The 16,858-nt window shown below is 47.1% G+C and overlaps 1 protein-coding gene across 9 annotated transcripts in view; it reads right to left on the bottom strand.

Annotated features, from left to right (window-relative positions):
* Window positions 1–16,858, bottom strand: part of CHTOP (chromatin target of PRMT1) — a 104,922-nt gene that overhangs the window by 67,570 nt on the left and 20,494 nt on the right. The window lies entirely within an intron of this gene.

Genomic DNA, 16,858 nt, shown 5'->3' with positions numbered 1-16,858 from the left:
TGGGAAGCCCCATTCTGCGAAAACTGAGGAGACAATGTATTCTTGTAGTCACCATTAGTACTCTATGGGTAGCAGGAAGTCTCTGCCGAGCACGTCCGCCAAAATATTGAGTTTCCCTGGAACGTGTTGCGACAGGAGAACATCTTGTGTTTGAGAGCCCACTTCCAAATGTTCTAGGACAGTTTGGATAGCCCTGGAGAGAGTCCTCCCCCCACCGCTTGCTTGTTCAGGTAGTAACATGGCTGTGGTGCTGTGTGAGAACCAGTACTGTCTTTCCCTGCAACGGTACCTGAAAAGCCTGCCAACAGCTCCAACAGGTTTATGTGGTTGGATGCTACTGCTAAGGACCAAATGGTGTGCGCCGTCTGCTGAAGGTGAGCTCCCCAATCCGTGAGAGATGCGTCCATAGTGAGAGTGGCTTCTACTGAGGGCTTGAAGGTTTTCCACCTCGACCACTACTGCAGAGAGAACGAGGGTGGTGAGACAACCACTAGATACCATTGTCCACTGGCCTGACACCACGGGCTGTTGAGCCACTCTTGCATGGGGCGCAAACGTCCGCAAGGGACCAAATAAATGCAGGATCCCATCATCCCTAACAGTGGCATGGCCTTGCGTACCATCACCTCTCCACTGGATACACAGTGATCTGAAGCAGCAGGTTTTGAATTGGCTCGTTGGATGGAAAGACAAGGCCGCCTTCTGTCTCAATTAGGGCCCCCAGAAACTGCTGGAGTTGGCTGGGGTCTAGGCTGGATTTCTCGTTTAGGGAGAATCCCAGATTGAAGGTCTATCGTCCTTTGGGTGTTTGACAGGCACGTTCCGTAAGAATGCCCATGAGCCAGTCGTCGAGGGAAGGAAACTGGGATGGATAGCCTGCACAGGTGAGCTGCTACAACTGCCAGCACCTATGTAAATACTTGGTGCTGAGGCAATGCCAAAAGGGAAGGACCTTTCGTTCTCTCCATCATGAACCTTAGGTATTTCCTGTGTGCCGGAAACATTGAAATATGAAAGTATGCATCTTTCATGTCCAATGTTGCCATTTAATCCCCTACGTGGCGAGAGATTACTTCTTGCAGCATTATCATTTGAAACTTTTGTGGTTTGACAAATTTGTTTGCAAGTCTAGCACATGGCGCGATCCTTTTTGGGTACAAGGAAGTACACTGAATAAATACCCTCGTTTACCTGTAGAACGGGGACGACTTTGATTGCGCCCTTTTCCTGCAGGATTGACATCTTGCGGCAGGATCTTTGGGTGTTCCGGTGTTAGACGCCTGAACTTCGGTGGTCTGAATAGAGGCGGCCGGCTGAACTATGCAATAACCGTGGGTGCCGATCTTGAGCACCCACTGGTCTGTGGTAATCCCTGCCATACATGTAAGAATTATGTAATATGTTCCCCGAACCGGAGAGGCATGTGAGAGGACCCGGCTCTAGAAGTCATTTCTGATTTGAGGCCAGAGAGCCTCTACGGGTGGCACTGCGATTCCTTCCTTTGCCACAGCACAGTCCTCTAGGCGATTACTGATTTGAGGCAGTGGACCCTTGTAACAAGGATCATGTGGGGAACGTGGGTAGGGCTGCGAAAGGAGCACCGAGAACTTGCAGCTGAAAGGGCATTTGAGTGATCTAGTTGAAAGATTTCAAAGTCTTGTGTTCTTTTTTTGCTGTTTCTAGCACCTCATCTACCGCTTTACCAAACAGGTTAGATTCCTCCAATGGTTTGTTGATGAGACGCTTGCGTTTTTGGCTTGAACCCCAAGTTTAACCAGGCATGCCTCTTCAAAAGGATACCTTGGGCCAGAGTTCTCCCTGCTGTCTCTGCAGCATCTAGGGAGTTCTTAAGGATATTATGATTTACCCGTCTACCCTCTGATACAACCGTGAGCAAACATGAATGCACAGATTCGGGGACCTCCTGCAGCAGGTTCCACTGAACATTGCAATAGCTGGCCAACAGCGTGGTATTGTTGGCAATCCTGGTGGAATAGGTTGCCGCAGTAGTGACACGCTTTCCCAGGGCATACATTTTCTTGCAGTCCTTGTCCAGAGGTGCTTCACCCGTGGATAAATATCCCTGCTCTAGTTTGTGACCATGAGGGAATCTAGGGTGGCAGGTCCTCCAATGTAGAAGGGGTCGGGAGGGGCGAAAAAGTCTCAACCCGTGGGTTTACAGCCCGTGTCTGAAGGCGTCACTAAAGGAGCGATGCGCCGCTTAATGGAGTTAAAGGGATAGCCTGACTTGCAGGTGGCTTCTCTTTCAGAATGTCCACCACAAAGTCAGAGTCTTGCACTGCTTCTTGCGTTGCATCAAGTGCACGCCTGCTTTTTTCAGAATGGCATTAAATGCAATCTGGTCATCTATGGGAGATGCGTGTCGCAGAGGCGGGAGGATCCATGCATATTGTGTCAGGATCTGGTGTATTGGTGACAACCATGGTGGGTAATCCACCAGTGGATCATCTCTCCAATCTGGGATCCTCAAAGGGATCATCATCTTCTAAAAAGGGGTCTTAATGAACCTCTTCCTGATCAGTCAGGTCAAATACCTCCTCATGAAGAGGGCAGGAGTTCCTCTGAAATGTATACACGGAGGTAAAGGTCCTCCTCACTAGGCCTCTTGGGCGTGGTAAACCTTTCTGAGAAGTCCACACATTTTTAAGCCTATTCATACAGCCCTCAAACCTATCCCTGGTCCATGAAGAGTAGCCAGAGGAGGAAAGGGTTCTTTGAGAGATTCTTCGATAAAGGCCTTTCCAAGCATGTGGACGTGACCAGTCTTTGGGCTTATTGGCCGCGGAAATCTTTGCAAGACTTGTGGATGTTTGGCATCTCTTGGAGTCGCATCGGCTGTTCAAGCGGCTTCTCTGTAGATGGACGTAGCCAGAACCTTATGCGCCGACGCACTGTTGGGAGGCGTCTCGGCAGCCTTCTGAATTTTGGTGCAGACGGCCTAGTTAGTGGAGTGCCCGGACTCATGCCAGGGAGGGCTTCCGACAGAGTGGATCGGTGGATTCAGTCGAGGAGCTTGGCATACCCATTGCGTCTTGGACATCCCGACGAATCCATTGAGGCGGTATGCAGGGTTGTGCACTTGTAGCGGGTACGTCCCCGTCGCCGGGATGTACACTTCCCATAGCAGAACCATCGGCCTGCTGGCTGGGGTCGGAGCATGGGCACTGCGATAAAAGGTCAGTGGCAGCCGTATCTGAGCCACGACCGTCGCTTAACTCCTAGTCACTCTCTGCGCCTATGGCTTGCATCATGGCGTAGGCCGCCCACTGTTTAACCCGATGCTCTTGGATGGTCTTAGGGCGCAAGAGCTGACAAGACCAACAGGATGCCTCGTGGTGATCGAGGGGGACACTTCTTGAACCTCTGGTGCATGTCCTTCCAAGGGTACTTGCCTTCAAACTTAAAGGGTGTCCTGTACATAGCTCAGGTTTATAGCGACAGCAAAACCAGAGGGGCAAAGAGGGGAGAAGGAAATGCTTTCTTGAAAGAAATGGAACCCCCCCCCCCCCCCCCCCCGGATCCCACTTTCCCTACTGTATAGGCCGGCCAGAAGGAGCGGTCGACAGCGTCGACCAGAGCACCAGCTGTCGAAGTCTGGGATCTTCTTCTGCTGTTGGCAGATAAGCAGTCGTGGAGAAAAGCTTTGCATAAAACGACCAGCTAGCTGGGTGGAAAAAAACAATCCGAGGGACCTCGACGCGTGAGGGATTGTGGGTACACTACATGTCGGATAGTGTTACAGGCACATGTTGGATAGTGTTACGGGCACGCCCATGTTGACGTCCCCTTTCAATCCTCGAAAGACAAGATGCAATACTCTGCTGTACCACTAGATGTCGGACTATATGCACAGCATGTGATTCTAAGCAGATTCACAAGCATCAGAAATGCATCCATTGTTAGTGGTGTGAAATTACCTGTTATGGTCAGAACAGTGAAAAAGGACTACAGGTAAAGAAGCTTTTTGATACTCGATTGTCTGACTGTCGCACTGTGTGTGCTCATTGTGGACCCTAGACCACTGGTCTAACTACCTTCAACTGGTTTGGCTACAGCTCCCAGAGTTGTCCCCGTCACAATACTAGGTTGACCTTCCATACATCTGTCCATCAGGCCAGAGTACAGAAAATCTGTCCCAACAGTCGTCATGTTGGTCTACAGAAGGTGCGGCGTATGGGTACTTTTTGATAGTTATCTATAAACGCAGTGGCCATGGTATCCAGGCAGTCCATAGGTATATTGATATTCACACAGAATATTCGAAAAGGGAAAAAAAAAAAAAGGTTTTGGTCCCTCTCTTCAAGGTCACGAGCGGTAAGGCAGACTGAAGCCTTTTAAAGAATATTCCACCAAGCATTGCATGTAGAGCAGCATCATGAACTACGCCAGACGTCTTCAAGAACAAAAACAACATCTTAAAGGGCATCGACCAACAAGAGATTGTGGGTAGAACAAACATACAAAAAGGGATGCAAGTACGAAATGGGATGCAAGTATTGAAAACCTGAGCGCCAGACTTTGGACCAAGCACTAGATGGCAGGCTATGCAAGCATGCAAAAGTCAAGCTGCAAAATCTCTTCCCTTCAGATACATGTCTGAATGATCAGAATTTGACTAATCCGTTTTGTAAAACATTCTTCAATCACCCGATGTTAGCTACCACTTCCCAGCATAATTCTAGATTGTTCAAAGGAGTCTGTTGTGGACTAAAATGTCCCATTCCATAAGACTGCTTTGTTCAAGACTAGCAAAGGTTCTTTATAAATATATAAGCTTACCTTTCGAAAGGTTTTGCAATGCTGAAAGTGATCTATTCCCACTGTCACTTCTATACCAAGAGTATATGGAAATTGGCACAAACTAAGCAGTAGTCAGTAAAGAGCAACAATAACGCTCTTAGAATTTGTTTTAGTTACCCCAACCAACCCTCATCAGAATGCCAACTAGCATTTCCTTATTACTGAAATTGCAGTAGTTGACATTTAAATAAAGAAATTGTTTGCCATACGGAAGTACAAATTGTCTTACATCTACCGGCATTCACAGAATTCTATTTTGAGCATATTCCCAAATATATCAACCCAGCCTTCAACTCATTTGCTGTATGTGTAGGTCCCACCTTGCAAATTCTACCATCCTACTAGACCTACAGGGAGCACCTTAGTTAACATAGTCGACCTAAGAAAACACTTACCCCATGGTGACTGGGGAAAGTGTTAGGAAGGAGGTGGTTCTATCCCACCCCCCTCACTGGAGCAGAGGTAAATAAACTACAGGAAAGCTAAGGGGGAGACACCGCCAGGGTACATAACCACATGATATAACAGAATGCTTATGTCCCTGCAATGAGACACCATCAGACGCTATCTTTTGTTAGGACCGAAAACCATCCATCTGTAAAATCACAGCTCTCCCATCCCCAGCACCTCACACAGAGGGACCAAGCCATCACCACTCCAGGCCAGCTCCGCACAAGCCAAGTCGAGCCGTTTAATGTTGCAAATGCTTAGTATCTTTCCTGAAGAATGTGCTCTCAGAAGAGCGCGAGACAGACAGAACCCAGCACAAGTGCCCATTCTTCTCCACTGTCCATGTCCTTTCCACCCCGCCAGGCCAGGGACCACCGGCACCCCAATCCCTCTCGTGCCCGATACACATCTGACCCCTGCGCCTTGACCAGTCCAGAACACCCACCCCAGATCTAAACCTGTGCAGCGGTATATTCTCTCAAAACACATCTGCTTGTATCATGGGGCACGATTACAACTTCTGGGAGGGGACACACTTCCCATATAGCTCTTCCCCCTTCTGGGTGCTTGCACGATCATCAACATACCTGGATCCATTTGTAGTTTGTGTTCATAAAAAACACCAATCATAAAAGTAGATACTGGCCATAAAAGAACTGTACTTGCAAACTATCTGCCCAGACAACGAAGGTCATCTCTCCAAGGCAATACCAACAGCCGAGGTATAAAACAAGGCTGTCCATTGGGAGTGACGCTATTCAACTTCTATATCTCAGAAGTTGAAGCCCTTGATGGCGTAAGATCCTCACCGCCAATGTTGAACGGCATGCAAATTAGTTGGATCCTATATGCGGATGATAGTGTTATTACACCTGACCCCTGATAGGGCTGCAACGAAAACTAAATGCACTGAAGTCCTATATCGAGAGGAATGGGTTAGAAATCAACACTGCATAATCCGAGATCCTGGTATTGGAAAAAAAAAAAGGAAGTTCTGCCAAAAAGGGAAACCTTCGTTGGACTTTAGGAGAGGAGCGTTTAAGGCAAGTTGATTGCTGTAGGTACTTGAGAGTTTACATTAACTCAGTATAAGCGATGAACCCATGATAAACAAAATGCTAAGCAAATGCAAACAACTGACAGCACAAGCGACCTTAATACAAAGACGACTCGGGAAATTCTCATATAAGACCGTAATACATTTTTATAAGAGCAAGGTTGTACCATCACTAATCTTAGGTGCAGAAAGTATGTTTGGCTGCGCACATCAGATCTGGTCTCTGTGAGGGCATGTTTTGGAAGAAAATATTGCAAATCCCCTAGGCTGTCCAATTGCTTGCGTCTTATATGAAGTAGGTATGCTGACCCTGAATGCCAGAATCATGTGGAACATGCTAACTTTATATGGCAAAACGATTGACATCTCGGCCCCTCAATTTGAGTTATTGGGAGGAGCAAGAAACAGAGTAATCAGCCTATACTTAAAAAATTTAGACAAACCTGCAGAGAAATCCTACATCACATAGGGCGGGATGGCAAGTTGCTAACATCCAACCCGAATGAAGTAAAAAAGAAATTACGCAAATATGATTGGATCAAAACAGTGGAGAAGAGAAGGTCTCAAATGCATGGAAGAAACGCCAGCCGAAGCAGAGAGATTTAATAGCATACCACAATATATGGAAGTGTTTCCGTGCACATTTTTAAAGGAGAAACTACTTGAAATTCAGGCTAAACTTCATTGAAACAAGAGAAATCCAAAGACAATCTGCCAGTAGTTGACATCAAATGTCGTTTTTGCCAAAAAGATGAAACAAACATTTGGTATTGTTCTGCTCTGAACTAAAAGATCAAAGGTCCAGAGCTGAGCTTTGACTTAACATATAGTGCTGAGGAATGGTGGTCACGTATGCACAGCAGCACCCATAAAAAGTTGACACTTGCGCTGGAAACAGCTCGAAAGCCAAGAGGATGGAAACGGATTGATGAATTGACTGAATGAATATATTAGTACCCATGTCGCAACAGAAAAAGGACACGTAATATAAAAAGGCGACATGGATGAAAAGGGAATTGCAAACAGTATGTTTTAATGTTTAGTTTAAACGTTTATTTTTCTAAAAGTTTGTCATTAACTAAATGAAAATAAGGAAAAACAAAAAAAAAAAAAAAGTAGATTTCAAGCTTGCCAAAATAGGATAAATGCCTGCAGCGGAAACTCCCCAGCCCCACCTCAGGCCTTCTTCTAACTCCCTTATCCGGAGGGATCGGGAATGTACTTTGACTGCAACTACCTTTCCAACAGCAGAACCAATTGGGAAATATTCACAATAAAAATTGGCCTATTCAATACATCACACCGCCCTTTCAAACGCAAGTAGAGCATATACTTAACTACAGATGCCTCAGTAAAACCAATTTGCGAAATGTGAACTAGCCATTGGCTAGTGAAAATTGACTCATGTGTAAGCAATGGTGTGCCGTGTGTGTAGAATTGGGGTGGGGAGTGAATTTATAGCTGGCTATGAGCTTGCAACCTAAAATTGTAACCCTTGGCAAGACAACCTCAATACTGCCTACAGAGTAGGGCTGCCATACCGAATTTCTATAAGTCTATCCGCAAATCATTTTCACAATGCTGGGTGTGGTGCAGGACTCAAACCACCAACACACTCAGTACTGTGCACTGAATTAGAGGTCCTTCATTAAAGGGAAAAAACCTGCTGTCTACCATAAATGCTTGATAAGAACAAACTTTGCCAGCGATAGACTAACAGTGTTACTCAAAATAGGTTCTTCTCTTGCAGAGGCGTTGCCATGTGTGGATGCAGCGATCTGCCCAGGGTTTTAAGAGATCTGTGCCTCTTCCACTTGTACGCCCTGAACCATCAAAGGTTTTTATAGGTCAAAAGCAGTAACTTTGCAAAAAATGGTCAGTAAGGCAGACCCTTCCTCAACCCTTGCAAATACAAGTCTTAAATTCAAAAGAGAAGAATCGTAGTGAAAGGGTAAAAAAGGGCCTAGCGCTACACCAGAGTTCGAAGTAGAGCACTACAGCTGTATGATAAACTGCTGGTTTGGGGGGCATCAGGGCCTTTTCTGGTGACTTCTCAAATGAATTGTATAGCATTTCCAGACAAAGGAACTACTCAAAGAGAATGCTTGTCCAGTTGTACCTCACACTGCCTCTTGGCTCCCCCAGCATTTACGGGCTGCATCTGCAACCCTACAGTCCCTTCTCTCGAGCCACCCATTGGCTGCACTTTTGGTTTACCTGCACGGTCACCCGCTGCCCACACTTTGACCCACCCCGCCCCTGCACTTCTCCCCTTCCCTGCACTTGCGCGATCTGATTTCTGATTGATGAGGCCTAGTAAGATCTGTTTTTTCCTCCCTCTGCGCGCACCCCCCACCCAGTCTTGTCACACCTAGAAACACTGGTTTACATGTGGGTTATAAATGCCACATCATACCAATGGGAGACAGTGCTTACATCCTCATGCACATCTTTTTGAATTCAGGCATGTCCATAAACAAGGTTGTCTGCAAATAAGTCACACCACTAAAAGCCAACACCGAGGTCCATGATTCACACCAGTTACTTCATTCTATTGTCTTAGGTGGATTTTCACAATGACAACTAGTTTATGGAAAGTGACATTGATGTGACATCGAGAATGCTTGGGTCTACAGATAACTGGGGCTGGAGAGAAAAAGCGCACGGTGGACTCGCATGCAATAACAACAAGGAAATCTTGTTTAGTCATTGCTGGAAGGGGGTAAACTGCCTAGCGCCCCCAGGATCTGCAACCTCTGGCTATCCACGAAATTGACATTCTGGCTTTGGGTATTTGATTTGTAGCCCAAAATATCTTCGGTCAAAGTTGCTGAACCCTTTGCTGATCACACCATTCCAAGTTATTTCGGAAACTGCTTCAACAGAATCTGTAAAAGCCCTCATCTTCGTGGTCAACTATTTGAGCTGCTCAAATAGACAACCACTCTTCCAACCACACAAACATCTAAATCCAATGAGGAGTCTTTGCATCATGCTTGATGCATAGCTTAAGTGCCATTTTCTCAAATCAGTCTATCATGGGTACGGTTTGCTCTTAAGATACCTGTGAAGAGGTTTCTGTGAGCAGCCAGACGAACAAGCTGAAACTAAAAATGACATTACAGGTATCCTTAGTGCAAATTAGTCATTTGGAATTCATTTTAGTGTGCATCAGTTTGTCTTAAGAAATTAAATCTACTCAATGGCGCAAGGCTCCACAACCTACCTAAAGGTAGGACATGACTATAAGGACATTAGACACTAGTGCTCCCAGGTTTAAAAAACAGAGGAAAAGGTGGTTTCAAAGAATGACCCCCACCACCCCAAACGCCCATTAAGAAATCAGGGAAAAAGCCAACATCCATGCCAATGCCCTGGCCAGAGATCGTCCTCTGAGCACGATTGAATAGTTTGTTACACATCAAACCCTATGCACGAATTAGACCAAACTAGCATCTTCCTTTACAGAGAAATTACAGATAGAGCATTAGAAAACAGGAACCAACACTGACGGGTAGTACCCACTACCAGTCAGTCCAAATGTACAACTCTTACAAAATCAATGCCATTAAAACAGCTCAGGAACAAACATCCCCAAATCAAAGAATTCCATGGGCAGCTACTTGAAAGACCAGATTAATCTGGGAGCCAGCTTCACCATTAAATACAATGCATCATTGACAAGGGGGAGTGTGCAGAATTCAATCAAGGGGATAAACCACCATAAAAACGACCACCATGTTCTGGCTAGGATATCAAAGACTAGGAATATACAACTACAAGAATATTCAGAAAGGGAAAACAATTACATAATAAACCCAGCCTTCGCCCGCACGATAAACCCAGCATTCTCCCCTTAAGGAATACCAAAATGACCCCAACAAAAAGGAAATCCACATCCCCATAGATTTGAGGCATGCTATCTTAGTTGGCAGCTTAGGCCACTACTCCACCTGAAAAGAAATACAATCAGTCACAAAAACCTGGGATCTATACTGGAACAGTGCATACCAAACACTTCCCTCACCTATCAGAAAAAGGGAACTCCTGTTCTCCAGCATGGGTCTGGCATGGATTCACAAACTAATGAACATTCCCAGTCAGGCTTGGAATACTCTGCAAAAGAAACAGTTTGAGCTTGTCATACAGCCTCTTTACAATGACAGTCCTCCCTGGAGGCCATCTTCAGATTTGGTAGCACATAAAGTGGCAGTATGAAACAAGAAGAGCCACAGAGTAGGCGGGAGGGTTCGCATGCGACTCCATGCCAGACCCATGCTGGAGAACAGGAGTAATTCCTTCGCGGGCATGGATTGATATGCTCATGAATAAAGATTACACAGCAGTACACATACACAACCACGGGAGGTGGCAAGGTAGTGAACAGGTTGCGTAGCACCGCTTGGCCAACCAAAGCCTCCTCCCTGGAATCCCTGTCGACACAACATTGTGAAGGTGTACATTGAGTTCCACGCAGCAGTCATACAGATGTCGAGCAGGGGCACACCAGAGCAGAAATATGGAATGGGCTCAGCCAGCTTGCAAGGGGTCTGTTAGCGAGCCGAAGACAGCGTGTGATGCTGCCAGAGAGCAATATGGAGATGGAAACCTTCAACAAGGCCTTCACATGACCCATAGGCCCAAAATTGACAATTGAGATGTCTTCCGAAACCCCTTTCGTGCCACAAACGTAAAGCGCAACAAAAGCAAGACCCTCACCGCTGGAGATGACCGATTCAGGAAGGAAGACACAAAGGCTCGTTGAGGTGGAACTCAAACTGCACCTTCAGCATGAACCACGGAAGGACAAGTACAGCTGCTTGCAAAACATGGCCTGATCTCCCCGACCCGCCTGGCCAGGGTGATCTCCACGAGGAAAGCGGTCTTCAATGAAAGAAATTTGAATGGGCTCGATGCATCGGCTCAAAGGGCGCCTCCATGAATTTAATCAAGAACACATTGAGTTCCGAGCTCGCCCTGGCAGAAAAGTCCTGAAGAGGCCTTTGAGGAACTCCTTGACTAGTCTGTGCGACCACAGGGAAGGCCTACCCAGTGGTCCTGGTGTAACAGGATAGGGTGGCCAGTTGCACCGTGATGGAGGTGTGAGCCAGTCCTGCCTTGGCCAAGGAAAGCCAGTACGGTTCGAGCTGCAGGGCTGCAACACGCAGAGGGGATTCTTCTGAGCCCAGCACTACACCGAGAAAGGCTTCCACTAACCAGTCAAAAGGCCGTGGCCCTGGCTGGGATGACCTTCCACTCAAGAGGTAAACATCCAAATGCTAGGGCTGCAGGAGCCAGGCCCCCGAGGTTCAAAGCTAAGTGGTGGTGCCAAATCGGCCCTCACTATCTGGACAGACGAACGGGAAGTAGTGGCAGCCTGATGGACTGAGTCGCCGACAGGTTTAGCGGGTTTGGATACCAGATTTTCTGTGGCAACGCCGGAGCGCCAAGTATCATCCTCCAGGGACACAAGTGTGTTGATCACTTGTAGCGGGAACAGCGTATAGGAAAAGTATCTCCCACAGGAACGAGAATGAACCACCCCCTCACCCCTCCCCATGCTCCTCAGCTGCAGGAACCTGCTGGCAAACTTCTGGAATAAGGCTCTGTGAAAAGGTCGATCTGTGGTTGACCCCATTTGTGGAATAGAAGACCCACTTGGTCCTGGCGAGGCTCCCGTCCGTGGCATCAAGGTAGCTCCCTTCCGAGTGAGTCTGCAATGGTGTTCATGGTGCCCACCAGGTGAAAAAGAACAAGAAAATGCCCTAACCAATTGCCCAGTGCCACAGATCCTGGGCCTCCCTGGTGAGAGGCAGAGCGCATGCCTCCCTGCTTCTGGATGTAGAACATGGTGTTGTCTGAAGATCCTCACCACTTTGCACCTCAGTGATTGCAGGAAGGACTTGCAGGCCCAGAAGACGGTCCAAAGCTCCAGGACATTGATGTGAAGGGTCTTTTCTTCTGGCAGCCTGGGTCCTTTGGCGTGCAACTGACACTGAACTCAGCAAGCTTCCAGAGAAACATCTGTGGTTAAGGTCTCCTGGTATGGACGACAAGGTTGATGCCCCAGGACATAAGGCCGAGCAGCGACTTAGGTTCGCACAGTAGCAGACAGGCGCGGCACCCTCCCTAGGATGGCCATCACCCTCTACCGAGGAAGACGCCAGACAAGTTACTGCATACTGCGATGGCTCCAAGCAGGATAATCCCAGGTCAGCAGATGCAGTACTTGCAACATGCTGGGTCGCCAGAGTGGGGGAGCGAGATCAGACATGCCAATCGTCCAGGTAAGGGTAGACGTGGATGTCCTGGCGACAAAGATGTGCCGCCACCGAAGACCCTTTGGGCAGATTTCGGGCCAAAGGGGAGCGCCCTGAACTGATAGTGTTGCCGTTGCCCCTGGACCGAACTTGTGGTGCTTCCCGTGGATGGGTATGTGGAAGTAGGCATCCTCCAGATCCAGCGACGCCAGAAGTCGCCTTCCTCCAGTTGGTAGAGCACTTGCTGCAATGTTCCCAGCCTGAATTTCTGGGTTTTCCAAGTACGTGTTGAGTGGTTTGGATCGGCCTCCATCCTACTGACTTTTTGGACCAGAAAGTATCTGGAGTACTGAGCTCTGAAGGCGTTGGGGGACAGGCTCCATCGCCCCCTTCGAGGACCTCCTGCAGCAGCTTTGCCATATGCCGTTCTTGTTGAGCCACTGGTGGGATACGAGGACACCTGCGTTGGAACTCCAAGGTGTGCATCTGATGATCAGCCAGCATCCGCCTGTCGATGATACTCTTCCATGTGACGACAAACCTCGTAAAATGACCTCCCACTGGGGTGCACTAGTGCCCCCCCTGTCAATAAGGGTTGGTATATACCTTGGAGGGCATGTCGGTTTTGAGCATTTGCAGACTGGTTGGCGGTCTTACCAAATAGGTTCTCTCCATCAAGTGGTATGTCCAACACTTTGGACTGAACGTCTAGTCTGAGGTTAATGGCATTCAGCAATTCCTGCAACAAAGACTGTTGCCCATTTGACAAAACTTGGTGTGCACTGTGATGGCATGGTCTGAGGTCACTACCCCCCCCCCCCCACCACCTTCCTGCAACAGTGCCACGGCTTCTTCCTTCAGATAACTCCAAAATAGGGCCCAGTATTTTCCATAGCTCCCGATCATACTGGGGCAAGGGCATTAGGGTCCTTGGTGCTGGCAGCAGTATAGATGATACTTTTCCCCATAGCGTCCAACTTCACCCCTCCTGGTCTGGAGGAACCATGGACATGGACAACTCGGCTGGGACCTCGGGCAGGTGAAGGTTGGGACCTCAGGCACTTTGGAGCAGAGTCAGGTATTTCCCCTCGAGCCTGTGCTGCTTGGGTGGTGTGGTGCTCGGGCCCTCATCCCAGATATCGTCCAGCAGGGGGACAGACCATTCTCACGCACCAGTTGGAAAAGGAAGCCCGGAAAAGAGGCGGCCCTGGAAATCGCATGGAAGGAGCAGATCTCATCTGGCGGAGCGGCCTAGTTGGCTTAGTCATCTGTGGCAGGATCCCCAGTTGGGGTCAAGTCCCGAGATGGAGGAAGTGGCATCCTTTGACCAGCAAGGTCCTTTGACCTGCGCTTCGCCAGGAAGGGCTTCCAGGAAGCAGTCTTGGGGGCTCCTAGAATGAGCAGGACCTGGGCGGCAGTCTTTAATTTCCGATACAAGCGTGGGCAGCGTGGTAGGAATATCCAAAGACATGATGCTGGTGTGGTAAAGACACCTGCAGGGCGGCCGTCATGACTGGACACCACCTTCATGGCCAGCCCCCCTTTTGACAAAGAAGTAGTGGTCGCCGACAGGGTGGTAGCAGGAGCCTTCGTAGACTTACTAGTGACCGTTGATGAAAATATTTTGGCAGGTTGAGCTGACAATGCCGTCGCCAAGGGTTGGGAAGCATGACCATTCCCAGAAGCAGAGTCAGACACCTTGCCTGATTTGAGCTACGCTGCCAGTCTGCTGTAGCGATCCTTTGGTCTTTTTCGAAAATCCACAGCAGACCATGCATCCCTCCTAATCATGGTCCGGATGTAGGCAATACAGACAGTTATGGTGTTGATCACAGACATAAAAGTTCCTTAATCCACATTTCGTGCAGAGAAAATATGAAAAAAAAAATAGCTCAAATAGCTCGGAGAGCACTAAGAGGACTCCCAACAGTGTTGTGTGTGGTAAAAATTTGAAGATGGCCTCCAGGGGTGGAGCTTGGGGAGAGGACTGTCATTGGACGTGGGCAGTAGGACCCTAAAAAGGACAGTGAGGAGAAATCCAGTTTTCAAGCAGGCCCTGAACAGACTTCTCTAGCCCACGTCTGACGTTGAGGTGAGATAAGCTCAGCCTGGGCATGTTGAAACTTGGAATGAAGATCAGACAATAGAACTCCATCTTCGTCGACGCGTCCCTGCTGCAGGTAGTCCATTGCAACAGTACACGTGTATCAATTTTTTTTTAAAATTACAATCCACGATGAGCAATGCGAGAGGACTCACTGAAACGTGCAGTAAACATCTGACGATGGCCACCAGGGGTGGAGCTTAAGGAGACGAATGGCAATGGCTGGGGGCAGTATGACCCAAAGGACAGTGATTGGTTATATAGAGGAGAACAGCAGTTTTTTCAGGTTAAAGCAAAACAGCTTGATCTTTACCCAGCCCGACAAGGAATTTTCACGAGCATAGTTACTGAATATGAAATTAATTAAAGTCATCCCATTTTCAAAATGTGGCAAAAAAAGCCTAAAGACTTGCTTGCAGATTTAAACAAGAAACCACAGCAGGGCACAAAAACTGCACTAAGTGACTTTTGGCAAGAAGACGTGGTATGCTGTACGTCTGTGCAGAATTGAGGCGGCGAGTTGACTTGACAGCTGGCTCGTAATTTGCAATTTGAAAGCTTTACCCATAGACCACAGTACACCAGAAACGAATACTGTGCACTGGCTGCCCGTCAAAGAATCAACCAAAAGACGGATTTACCCGATCCACAAAATCTACTGGAAATAAGACCATGTACCTCCTTCAATCAAGCACTACTCCCCTATAAGCAAAGCACAAATCTCTCCCTTTACGGGAAGCCTGCACAACTATGTAACAAGCTACCAATTGATAGACGTTAAGATGCTCATACAGAAGTATGTTCTTCAAATAAAATGCTATACATGAGCTACACTTAACCAGCAAAAACACACCCTTCCAGGCGCTACAGGGCTCTTGGATGTTCAGATCTTTTGAACCACCCCACCCCCCATACCCTTTCATATCCGCAGCCTCCCTTTCCTGGCACCATGCCCGAAAATTGTATTTGCAAGTTGGAGCATTACTAAATAAAACATTTAAGCATTTAGTCAAATGTAGCTGCTGGCAACCAGCCTCTTAGTTTAAATACAGATGCTAAGGCTCCCAGCAATTATGATCCCCGAATAGAAAAATGTAAGAATTGTCACACTCCAATTGCAAGAACCATTTCAGCACAATAGCATTTAGCCCAAAGCTCAGAGATGGCCATTCCTTAGATGAAGAGGCAGAGTAGATGTGGGACAATTTTGCAAGACACTGGAAGTGATCGGTACATAAAAGGTTATGGTGCCTGATACCACTGGTGTGCAGAGTATTCAAGGAGCCAACACCCAATCTCCTACATTATTCAATGTATCCATGGAACCAACGGTTCCTAGAACTCCAGTCACAAATAAATGGTATGCAGCTCTATCTGAATAAGCAATTCACTAAACAGCGTAACCAAAATAGGACTTCCATGGTTAATTACATCATCGGCATTTGCTAGAATTTAAAATCTGATCGAGGTCTTGCACACAATTGCAAACACAAAGAACCAAACAGGATAAGCACAACTAAACTGCTGGTATTTCTTCAAAACATCCATCCCTCCAATAAGAGACCAGATTGGCACGATAAAAAGGAATATACCATATGCATCTGCTAAGTATCAACCCACCAGTCCTGCAAAAAGAGATCTGCATACGGATTGCAGCTCTAAAACAGTGTCTCTGCAAAATCCACCGTTTTGGCTCGAAGTGGATTTTTTAACCATGTGTTAGTTGAGCCAAAAAACAAACAACTTGCTGCCATTGGATTCAAGGAGAAAAAGCTTTTATGCAACTTTCAAAATCATCCAGCTAGAACCACCCTCTTAGAGTTGAAAATGGAAAGCAATGCTAAGATACCACCCGAAACTCTTTTTGCCTCAATGTCCCAAAAAAGAAAAGAAAAAAAAAAGCATAATTATGTACTTCCCAAAGTGGTGGAATTATTCTGTTAAGACTTGGACTTCATTTAGTAATTATCAATTTTTTCCCAAATGGTGAATAAGATTTTTAGCCATCAAAATCCACTTATGTGAACACCTATTGACTGCTGGTTTCCTACTGTTAATCTGCTACCTTAAATCGAGACTAAATGTTACAAAAAAACAAAATAAATCTCCCTATATCACGGTAGGCATCCCAACTCTGGACAGCAGTCTACATAAGCACAAAGTTGC

Source organism: Ambystoma mexicanum, chromosome 1p, assembly GCF_040938575.1.
Source record: "Ambystoma mexicanum isolate Mex_15411 chromosome 1p, UKY_AmexF1_1, whole genome shotgun sequence".
Lineage (NCBI taxonomy): Eukaryota > Metazoa > Chordata > Amphibia > Caudata > Ambystomatidae > Ambystoma > Ambystoma mexicanum.
The sequence above is the reverse complement of the archived record's forward strand: the minus strand, read 5'-3'. Positions and strand labels throughout refer to the sequence as shown.